General features: G+C 35.4%; 1 non-coding gene across 1 annotated transcript; it reads left to right on the top strand.

Annotated features, from left to right (window-relative positions):
- The first annotated feature begins 3,041 nt into the window (after positions 1-3,041).
- On the top strand, positions 3,042-3,113 carry Trnaa-cgc (transfer RNA alanine (anticodon CGC)). The gene has a single exon. It is a non-coding gene; the product is annotated as a tRNA-Ala (tRNA).
- The last annotated feature ends 8,894 nt before the right edge of the window (positions 3,114-12,007 follow it).

Below are 12,007 nucleotides of genomic sequence, written 5' to 3'. Positions count from 1 at the left end.
ATCATGTAACAGCGGGGTTAAATGCAACATTGGTATATCATAACACTTATTAAATTTTCAATTTAATATAATGTCATCGAGTAATCATTTGTGGTTACAAAATGATAATGACATAGTTTTTCACATCTTAATCTAGCTTTCGAAGTGTGTTATATCCACAGAAAATTTAAAAAAAAATCGTGCAAAACATATAAATTTTTACATTATTCGATGCCGTATAAAACTTTACCCAGTATTGCTGGGCTTGCTTGCTTGATAGATTCGCCTCTGTTTTACCCGATATTGGCTAAATTATATCACCTGCAAACTTTATATTGGTTTTATGATCATACATCAACATTGTTGGTACAAAAATATTTTTCGCACACTCACCAATTTTTTTTAAATTGATATTTCTATAAAATAGTTACAAATCTGAGGTAAAATGCAACAAAATGTAAATCAAATCAGACACCTTGTAAATCTTGTTTCCATATGCTGCAATACGATTGTTTTGTATCACGCTTTTGTTAACATCAACATTCATCCATCCAAACATTTAATTTTATTATTTCAGACAGAAGATTTTTGAATAGTAATTTTTACTCCTAATTTCTTGTGAAATCATTTTTTACAGAAATCATGTAAAATTCATTTTGAACAAAACCAAAAAATACAGCAAATGGTTTTAATGCCTTATGGCACCACAAATTTATCAAAAACTTTCAATTTTCAAACGTTTGCATAAGATTTGTATAAAACAAAGCTTGTTGCAAGCAGTGATTGAAATCCTCACCAATTTTCTCATCAGAGGCATTCAAAATACACACTTTGAGGCCTCGCATAGCTATACAGGAGACGATACATATACATTCATTCAAACCTCCCCCCATGAGGAGGATCTGCTCTGAGAGACACTATCCGTTTGCTGCCCCGAACGAACTCTCTCAACGTTCGGTTGCTACATGATGCATGAAGAAGACGAGGCACACATACTCATTTACGTTGTTGAATTTGAATAACTCGAGCCGACCGCAAAGGTTGAGGCAACAACAAAAACAACCGAACTTATTGCGTTGCACGGCCCGCAACGTATAGTGCAAAGAGGGGGGAAGAAAAAGAAATGACAAAACTAGCTGCCTGCGTGCGGTTGCTGTGCAATAATAGCAATAGCAGAAAAACCTCACGCATTCGATCCAGGCACAAACGAGGAGACTCGGGTTTGCTCTGCCTTTTGAATTCGGTTCCCTCAAGGTTGTGACAGGAGATGAGTGAGAGCCATTCGTTTGGTTTTTTGGATTCGCTGCCTCGAATGTATATTGCTTCATGAAGGCGGCCATGTTGAGAGCGTATACATCATCGGTTTTGTCGTTTTCGCTGCCTCAAAGCAACCTTTGCTTCCGAGTAAAGCGTTGAGCGAGAGATGGTTGATCAACTCATGCTCAGCAAAATTCAATCACTGGTTGCAAGTTACCCCTTTTTCTGAGTAAGGTGAAAATCGCAAATTTTTAGAAAATTAAAAATAATTGATGAAACCAATATTTTTTCTGACTACGTCAATTTATAGTCTCATCAACCTTAAAACATTGGATGCATATGCGTTATGATTATCTGTCGATAAAACCTTTTTTTAGAAGCAGATCAGAAAGGCCCGTTTCGCATTTGCTAGTCTCCGAAACATCTGGCTGTCACGCCAGATCTCTCTACGAACGAAAATCCGAATATTCAACTCAAACTGCAAGTATTTGTAAACCGCTGCCTGCGGAATATCATCCGCGCTTGGTGGCCTGGCAACTGGATCTAGAATGAGGAACTACATCGCGCCGGTGTCATCAAAGGCCGCTAGAAATCGAGATTCGGGAACGTAAGTGGAGATGGATTGGGCACACGCTGCGAAAAGATTTGCAGAGAGGCTCTAGATTGGAATCCAGAAGGTCATCGAAGAAGAGGCAAACCCAGAAACTCGTGGCGGCCAAGCCTAGCCGCTGAAATCCGAACTGTCGACGACAATTTTGACTGGGACCAGGTGAAGACGCTGGCTCCGGATCGTCAACAGTGGAGGTCTTTTACCACGGCCCTATGCACCGGTGGATCGGCGCGGGATCATTAAGTAAGTAAGTAAGTAAGTAAAAAAACAACAAAAAAATTTCTATTCAAGACGAAAAAACGTCCTTTCATTTGATTGACATTTGACAATAAGTTCACTAGGAATTTTATAAATTATTCTTGATTCGGAACATATGAATTGAACCAATTAACATAGTTACTCTGTTTGCCAAATGTATTGTAGAAAGATTCGAAATGGTATTTCAAACGTTTCCTTGGCTGATACTAACCCCATAAATTTTGTCGTCGGTGGTACGGTACCACTTCCCAAAATCCGTGTTTAGCGCAACACTGCTTGCCTACATGTAAACTCTTCTGCGTTAAAAGTGAGCAAACACACTGAGCTCGGCGTGGTGTGAGAAACGTAATTATTGAGGTCAGCCTGTGAATGAGATTTTGAATTTTTTAGTCACGCAGCTCGTTAGGCGCTACAATAGGGTTTAATTTATAAACTCAAACCACCGGACAGCAAAAGTTAAGGCAGAAACACAAGCATGGCGCTTTCGTGATTGACTGACCCTTTTTTTTGTAAATATCGTTCGGGGCAGGTATATTATTTTCGTGCGGGTCCGTTGTTTGTTGTCGTTGATTTTGATAGACCGCAGCTGTGGAAAATTGTTGTGTCGCAATCAATCAAAGGAGGCACAACCATTTCCTCGGCGACCAAACACCACCCAGAACTAGAACATCAAAAGCTAAGCCTGAGTGAGAGCTTAGCAGAATAGCGTGTTTTGTGGCGATATATTAATCTTCGCTATCATTCAGTCAGTTGCTTTTTACCGCTCCTGTGTTGAAGAGCAGGTCGTAACATGTGGACGGTTGAAAATTATTGGATTTCAGACTGAAATATTACATTATTTCAGTCTCTTCACTTGCGGGCGGCCCTTTGTTTTGGAGCAAATGGTCAAATGAACTGAAAATCATGTGTAGATAAAAAATGCAATCTGCTTTGCCCCGGGGATGTAACTCAGTGGTAGAGTGCTCGCTTCGCATGTGAGAAGTCCCGGGTTCAATCCCCGGCATCTCCAAATATTTTTTTTAAACAAATTTTGTTTGATAGTTATTATAATGCAGTTTTAACCTGTCACTTAATCCTGTCCCTTAAAATACACTGACTAGATAAAGCTATTTTATAGACAAATATATACTCAACTGATCTAGAAACATTAACAACTACCCAAACCTTCGGTTGACATTTAGATTTTCTGTGTCCGATAATAAAATATTTAAACATGAGGAAACGTATTTGGTGCTCAACGGAATTATCTCATCGACATTCCACCGACGTGACTAACATCGATGATAGATGTCATCCTGTTCGATAAACGATGTTCTATCGACTACTAGAAATAAAGCTGTCAATACATAAAATATGTGCTGTATGGTTTTGCATTCAAAAACCAAAATATAATTTATAGGCGTACTTCATACATATATGGCGGTGTCTGTGACTGGAGGAGTTAGATTGATGCAAAAGTTTGAAAATGGTTTTTTTGTTCGTCAAATTATTTTCAAGGCGCTGAGAATCGCCAGAAGTTTTGCTGAATTGAATCCCACTATTTTTTCAGCAATTTGAATTGCTCAGAAATTAGACCATTTCTTCTAAATCATTTACATTCCGATATTTCTTATTGAATCAAAGAAGTCTTCCGATTGCTTTGGTTTAGTAGAATAATCAACTAAGTAGGCTTACAACACATACCATGGCCGTAGGAACGGGGGGGGGGGGGGGGGTTTTGGGGGTTAAACCCCCCCCCATGACGGTCCAAAAATGCAAGCGAGGTATTCTACTCTACACTAAAAATTTCAAATCCATAATCAAATTATGATAATAGAGCAAATATATTCAAGAAAAACAATCTAGACTAAAAATCAATGCCAAAACCTCAAAAACCCATCCCAAGTTCAAAATTTTGCTACAGTTTTTCAAAATTTTCTCACTTGTTCATAGACTAAGGTTGTCAGAATTTTTTCAGCACGTATCCGGGCTGTTTTGTGTTAAAACCAGGCAAAATCCGGGTATTTGATTTCAAAATTTTCTACCAAAATCCAGGCAATATCGGGCAATTTTAATCAAAACTTAGAAATTGCTCATCAAAAATCATGAAAAAAAACTTGAGAAAACCTTCCCTGACTATTTTTTTTTCGAAACTTGCTCCAAAAATTTTGGACGCATGAATAAAAACTATTTTACAACTCAATTTGTTTTTTTAAAGTTTGATTTAAAATGAGAATGAGATTCAAACCCGGCTTTTCCAATGAAATCCGGGCAACCGGTTGACCGGATTTTCCCCAAATTTGATATTAAATATCCGGGCATATTTATATTAATTGTCGGACAATCTGGCAACCTTATCATAAAAATTCAGGTCTGAATATTAGATTTTAAATTAAACCCATTTTGGGGGTTCTGATTCTATATTCCCATAACCAAAATTGTATTTCTACATATTTTCGTATTTTTGATTCTATATCAAGTTTAGGATTCTTGATTCTCAGTTTGATAATCATAAGAAATTAGGAATGAAAAGCTGCTTTCCTGATTCGGTTTTGCATTTCATATCAAATTTGAATCATGTTTTTCGAAAATCATTTGCATTTTCAATATTTTGATAATTATTTTCCAAATATGAAAATAAGAAGAATTTTGTTTTTCATTTTAAATCGAACTTCTCAAACTTTATTCTAAAAGATTCCGAAATCGTATTTTTTGTACATTTCGGAAATGGTATAGAAATTCGGAAACAGTTCAATTTTTGAATTCAAGTTCAGTATTCAGATTTAAAACTCAGGAATGAGTGTACGAGTTTTTCAATCAACATAAAAATGTAAAGGAATTTAAGAGAACATGAACACAAAAATTTGCTTGTCAATTTCCAGATTTAATTTTTTTTAATTCGAAGAAGTTTGTACACACAATTCAGTTGAAAATCACAGATATAAAGTAGAATTTGAGTCAATTGTCTATGTTTTGTTTTATGAAAAATGTCCCAAATTATATTTTAAAAAATTACCCAGATGATTTTTACTATTAATTATTATTTAATTGATTCTTTATGAAAAATATTTCCGGATAAAAAAACAAGTATCTGATCTTCACATAAAAAATCTACACAATTCTATATTTTCTAGGTGTAATGATTAACATTATGGATATTGAAGTTTTTTTTAAAGATGAATTTCAAACTGAAATCATAAATTTAGTTCAAGTTTGCACCGAGTAGATTTGAATCGAAAATTTGTTATCGTTCACTTTTTTTTTAATTTTTAATTTATTTTCTTCAAAGGTTAAATTCTTGGAATTTGCAAAAGAGTTTGGAAGATTGGGCTCGTATGATTTGAGCATAGAATAGTTTTTAAAAAAAAATGAAGGCTTGCTTAAAAAGAACTTATTTTATGCTTCGACCTACCAGACTCTTAAACAAATTCTTAAATTTCAACTTTCGATGAAAGCTAATTCCATATTTTGTTTCTAAAGGTTTCAAAAAAAAAATAGCTCATCCTTTAGGCTAAGGACCATTTTGCTAAAGTTACGCTTTAATTCAAAAACTATTAATGAAAACTTAAAAAGGAATAATCATAAAAATAGTAACAAATATAATTTGTTTTTTTTTTCGTATGTTGTTGGGCAAAACATCACAGGTAAAAATCAGTCTCCAAAACCCCCCCCATGAGTCGGTTCTTCCTACGGCCCTGACACATACATATTAGAGTGTTTTATATTATTTTTTCCCCAAAACTAAAGAAAAACCAGTGCTCAAAAAAGTCGAATTCATTTACCACAAAATAAATTGAATGACACAACAAAACTTTCATGCTCATCTATTTATACAGACAGCAAAAAAATATCAGGTTGGCCTAGACTAACTACATGATGATTGTGAATTTATTTGTGTTATTCAATCATTCGCTAGGAAGTCGTGACAGATTCGGAAATGTTAATGGAAATCAAATGTTTAGTTTTTAACGGAAATTTTTAAATAGAGCCTAGCTAACAAGAAATAGGAAAAGAACACTAAAACACCAGAAAATTCTTTAATTTTTATTTTTAAATTTTATAACTAACAGTTGGAATCACCTGGAATGTCCTTATCCTTATCAAACCCTCAGACAATTTCATAATAATTCTAACAGAAGTCAGAGATTGCTTTGTGCATAATCGGTAGATTTTCGGTTCAAAGGAAATTGTATACTGTGATTAAAAAATAATTTCACATTCACACATGTCATGTCACCATTTTTGAGCACTGAGAAAAACATCATTAACTGTATCTTAGAAAAATAAAAAAATAAAAATGCATAAAAACACTTTGAAGAAGTGATATGTCTGTTTTTAATTAGTAGAAAAAATGTTGAAACAAATACTAACTTTATCTATCCATTCACTGCATTTCTTCAACTTTCTCTTCAACTTTCAATTCAAAGCGAAATTTATCAACTGTCAAAAACTGGCGCTAAAAATACACTTATATATTTATTTTTCAGCAACCAAAATACCATCGTATTAAAACGCCTTGAAGCAGACAAGCAAATCCATTCCACGATACAACCACGCTTATTAGGGGTAAATAAGCTTGTTATATATGGATTTTGTATGAACATGGAAGCTCCGATAATGCTTTTAGCGCTGATATGGTCTAGTGGATAGGCTGGCTTGAGTCTGGTAACCCAAGGCGTACTGGGTTCGATTCCCGGTATCAGCATGAAAAACTTTTCGTTCGAATCCCATAAGTTGCCGACAGGTCAGATGTGTTTAATTGTATAAAAATTATATATTTCAGAGTGAATGAATTTCAGGTTAATCTGAAGAGACTATTGCAAGCGGAGTGGATTGCCAACCATTGTAGGTCTCTGAAGATTGGATGCCTTCCCCCGACGAACCATCGGCCGTGGAAGCCTGAGAAGCAATTCGAAGACCAAGCTACACAGACATAGGCTGGACCTTGCTACCGATGGGGGAACCATACATACATACATACATGGAAGCTCCGATAATGCGGAAGCTCGAATAACTTGAGAACGGATAAACGAGGTTCTACTGTACAGTACAATCCCGCTTATCGGAGATAGTTTTGGGAACAAACTTCTCGAATTTCCTCCTTTATTGCATGGGATGAATAAACCAATTGGCTTAAAATCCCCAAAAAATCAATTTTTGCATATCTTCTAGGCAAATTCTTTTTCAAAGAATTTATCAGCAAGCCGTCATTCTTCCCAATAAAAGAAGCAAATCGGTTGTTTAATGTGAAAGAACAACTTTTTTTATTTGTATATAATCAGTTATAGTGCTATTTTTATAGTCCGATAATGATAAATTTTTGATGTTTAAAAAATAAGGACATTTTCCAAGAGTAAGCCCGTATTGGACAAATGGATATAAACCCTATCATATCGTTAACTTTGAAGAAAAAATGAAAATGGAAATAGTAGGAAGGCCTAGGGGAATGTGCGAAGGTAAAATTTTATTTGTATTTTGAAGCTCAAACTATTTAGCAACTAAAATTATTTTTGCCCCTAAATGTTGGCAACTTAATAGTCTTATTTCTTTTATAAATATTTTTAAAATAAAACGGTTAAAATCAAGGTTAAATTGATAAACTAGCATTTGTAAATATTATGAAGATGTTTTGTATCCTTTATGATCAGGAAAACTCGTTAAAACCGTCTGAATAGAGACTGATCAATGTCACTCCAAAGCATCAAATTCTGAACAGAGACGAAAACGATTTTTAAATCAAATTTAAAGTGGTCTAATAAATTTCTGCATCCATGTTTGACGTTCATAGGAGTCTAGTACTGGTTTTTAAAATATAAAACATGCCACATTCCCCAATATAATCGAAATATATTGAAAAAAGCGATTAATATTACCCCGGATTACGGTACTTCATTCTACTAAACTTTACTCATTATGCGCCACCTAAATAACTTTAAATGAATTTTTTTTTCACCCATCTTTTTCATTTTTGTAAATTTTCAGCAAACAAATCCAATCTTTAATATTTCTCCTTAAACTTTCCATTCCGGCCATTGAGCCAGTCTAATGGGAATACCTACATATAGGTTTTTATTGTGATAACTGCATGGATGTGTTTTCTGGATTCCGCTCCCCGGCAGATAAACGTTCTGAAATGTTGATATTGCAAATGCGGCGCTCGTTCGGCAAACTGTCGTTCTGAATGTTATTCTACGAACAAAAACCGATAACGTGCGGTGAATTCGAATTAGGAAATTTTCTATTGGCGTATCGTCGAACAATCGCAAATAGGAATGTAGCTGGTGGTGTCAAGTAAAAATTTAATGCATTCGACCATAAATCGCTGGTAGGCGGTAGTCAGAAATTAAACGATCACGTTTAACAAATTTTCGGAATAGATTGAACGAACAAAACTGTCGAAACGAATTCTTTAAAACCATATATTGAAATTTTTTTCCTCAGAGAAGAATATATTGTACTTTTTATCTGTAAAATGACATAATATACATATATTCGCTTATCCGTTTTCCGATAATCCGAGCTTCCGCATTATCCGAGCAACCGTGACTTTCGAAAGAGACTATGTGAAGTTGTGATTTATCTTCGCGTAATATTTTAACGGCGTTTTTCGTAGAATTTGAAGTCTGAACTCGCCTAGACGCCGATTACATATAGCGTCAAACTCGATATATTAGCCGAGCTATGCGCCTGAATGGTATGCAATCAAGGGCAAAAGCAGGGGACTGAGATAAACGGAGAATCATCGTCAATGATCACACAAATTGTGAAGCCAATGATTGAATTTGTGGTAATTTGTGGCAATTTGTGAGAGAGAATTAGAAGGTTTAAGTTAAAATGAGAGGAAACGGTGCTCAGAGAGAGTGAAAATGTGCTAATTGTTGCAAATTGTTGCAATTTGTGAAGCTTTGTGGAATTTTGATCATTACCATTCCAAATGCAAAGAATTCTCTCTCCACTGCAATCCCTTGGGCAAAAGAATAGAAGTTTCTTGTTGTTTTTCTTAGTACCTACTTAGTAGGGTAAGAACACTATATATTGAACACCATCTTTGGGATTCAACACATTTGTGGCCAATAAATAATAACGAAAGGTTTTTTTTGGATAAAATTTTGATAGCGTAGCTTAAGCTTATTTCTCTGCTTCGAATCAATAAATTTTTTTAGCGGAAATATGTTTTGAAATTATTATTTAAGCCTTTTTATTCAAAATTACTTTTGTCCCAATGATTAAACACAATGATTCAAATATTGAACAGGCAACGTTCTAATTATTGAACACATAAAAATTGAATATCATTGCATATATTTAGGGGTATTTCGCTTGATAGTATGCCTTGCAGGGGCGATTTTGGTTGAGCTAGCAATCAAGAAACAGTTTAACACGTTCAAAAAATTTCAAAAAATCGATTTTTTTATTTTTTTATTTTCTTATTGTAAAACATCTCAAGAATGTTGTGTCAAATTTTCAAGTCAATTGAAGCAAAACTGTAGAAATTATAGGCCTTTATCTCCTCCTATCTAAAACTGCAAGAAAGCAAGAGCAGAAACTTCAAACGCGTTTATCTCGAAAGCACATTTTTAAAGTCCGTGGACATCGTCATTTGAAAACTACTTATCCGATTCTTTTCAAATTTGGAACATGTTTTCTACATATAAAATACCAGACCCCAACGTTTTTGTTTTTTGTTTTTTTTACTTTGGGGAGATTTTAAAGGTAAAAAATAGCGGATTTTTTCGTGAAAAATCGTAGTTTTTACTTCAAACAGCCATAAAAATTTCATAAAAAATTTTTTAAGTTAAATAAAAACGTTAGGGTCCAGAAAAACATCTATTAAAAAATATTTTGCTATGATTTTTTTTACTTCAGATGATTCTGTGCTGAGATACAGTGTCCACCGCAAATCCTGTTTTTTTAAAGGCATCCTCGAAAGTGCTCCGTCACCGGCTCATTTTTTAATATTTTTCTACGAAAAAATTACTAAATGATCTTTTAACAATGCTTTGTATAATGCAAAAAATTTGAATACATTTGTTTGAACGATAGCTCTAGAAAAAAAATCGTGAAAATGGTGTTTTTTTATAGCTGTTAGACCCTACCCCCCCCTTAAATTTAAGACGTAAAATTACTTTCTAGTTTTCGAGTTCAATTTGGTTTTAACGACGATTTGCGTTGCACTGCATTGCCGTGCAATCAAAGGTCGCAAAGTGCTCTTCGCTGAGTTGGTTTTTGCAACCTTATGCATTTTCGCAGAAAGCGCATCACCGAGTGTCGAAAAATTTAGAAATTTGAACGGAAATAGCTATTTATAGTGTTTTAAGCTAAATTAATTCGTTTCTGTTGCTAGGTAAGACCAAGAAACGTTTCTTTTAAGGCTGGAAAACTTTTCTGCTTGAATTTTTTTTCATTACAGTGGCAGTAGTGAAGTTACCGTAGTTTTTGGAATCACAAATAGAATAAGCAGCTTTCCGGTCGGATTGATAAATTCCTGATGCAAGCAATCCCTCGCAGCACCGATTCCAGGCTGCTACAGAGCGGTGAAGAAGAGATTTTTCACTGGCAGAGCTATTTGAACGAAGCCGATTTATAGAGACTTCAGCAAGACCCGGTCCATATCAATTGATCAATTCGGAGTTTTCGGTTATTCTGTACAGCGCGTATCACCCATGGGGATCCAAACAGCACTCCAGGTGTTCAAAAGTAAGTTTTCTTTCTCCTATGCTTTATTTAAAAGGTTCTTGAAAATTGCAACTTCAAAAATTACTTCAAATCGCATCCCAGTTATTGTATACAGATCTGCATAAGAATATTGATCGCAGTTCTTTAGTACTAAAAGCAAGTTAGTCGGAATCAACGAAGTTATAAAGACAAATGTAACCAGGTTTCAAGTAAAAAATTATCAACTTGCAAAACGACGTTTCAACCACATAGGCAATGTAAAAGGTTGTATGTACATGTTTACTTGAACAACTTAATCTGTGCCTATATTTAATACACAAGAGTATTTCTTATCCCTCTGTGCATCGCATACGAAATTTTAAAACAATTTGGAACGATATTTTAAATATAAGAATTAAAAACGTGTAAATAAACTTCAACAGCGATTTTCTCGAAACACGATAAGTGGCTCATACGACCTAACCAAAACAAACTCTAGAATTGTGGACCTTGGATAAGATTTCGAGGTTTGGTCTTAGTTTTGAGTCGAGATTGTTGTTCATCGAAATTTTATTATGAATTTAATATTTCGAGCTTAGAGAACAACATTTTGCTTGACATTTTTGGACCCTCATGGGGGAGATTTAACCCCCAAAACACCCCCCGTTCTTACGGCCATGGGGTGGATACTCCAGTTTCCGACAGATTTTAAATTAAGGGCTCATCTTTTTATTGGGCTGCTCAAGCTATAGGGTAGAAGCTATTTATTGAACAGGTACCAGATATTGAACAGTAGTAAAACACTTACAATTTAAAACAATAATATACTGTAGAAAAATGAATTTAATATATCCGTGCCACTGTTGAGGCTGGTAAACGGTGGATAATGTGCAACACGAGACCCCATAGTGGTCATATCACCTCTTATCCACAACTCCTATCTCTACCTCCCCGTGGTGCCGGCTGGGGTGCGAGTAACCTAAGCGGAGATCGGGTACCCAACCCCGGTGGATGCTTTGGTCGCATGCAGACTGAGAAGGTGGCCGCACGCGTCTGTTCCCCATGTCAGGGGCGGCGTGCAACAACAACCGAGCGTCTGTTCTCCAGGTCAGGGGCGGCTCAAACAGCGTCTGTCTTGCAGCAAGCGGCTGAATTTATGAAATGCGGCTCCCGCCAGCTAAGTCCAAGATGGCAGCCCCATCGCGGGATAGGGACTTTAGGCTAACAACCTACTGCTCCTGATATCTTGTATTGTTACAGAAACTGAGA

Source organism: Uranotaenia lowii, chromosome 2, assembly GCF_029784155.1.
Source record: "Uranotaenia lowii strain MFRU-FL chromosome 2, ASM2978415v1, whole genome shotgun sequence".
In the NCBI taxonomy this organism is placed as follows: Eukaryota; Metazoa; Arthropoda; class Insecta; order Diptera; family Culicidae; genus Uranotaenia; species Uranotaenia lowii.
This window is presented reverse-complemented; position numbering and strand designations above follow the sequence as displayed.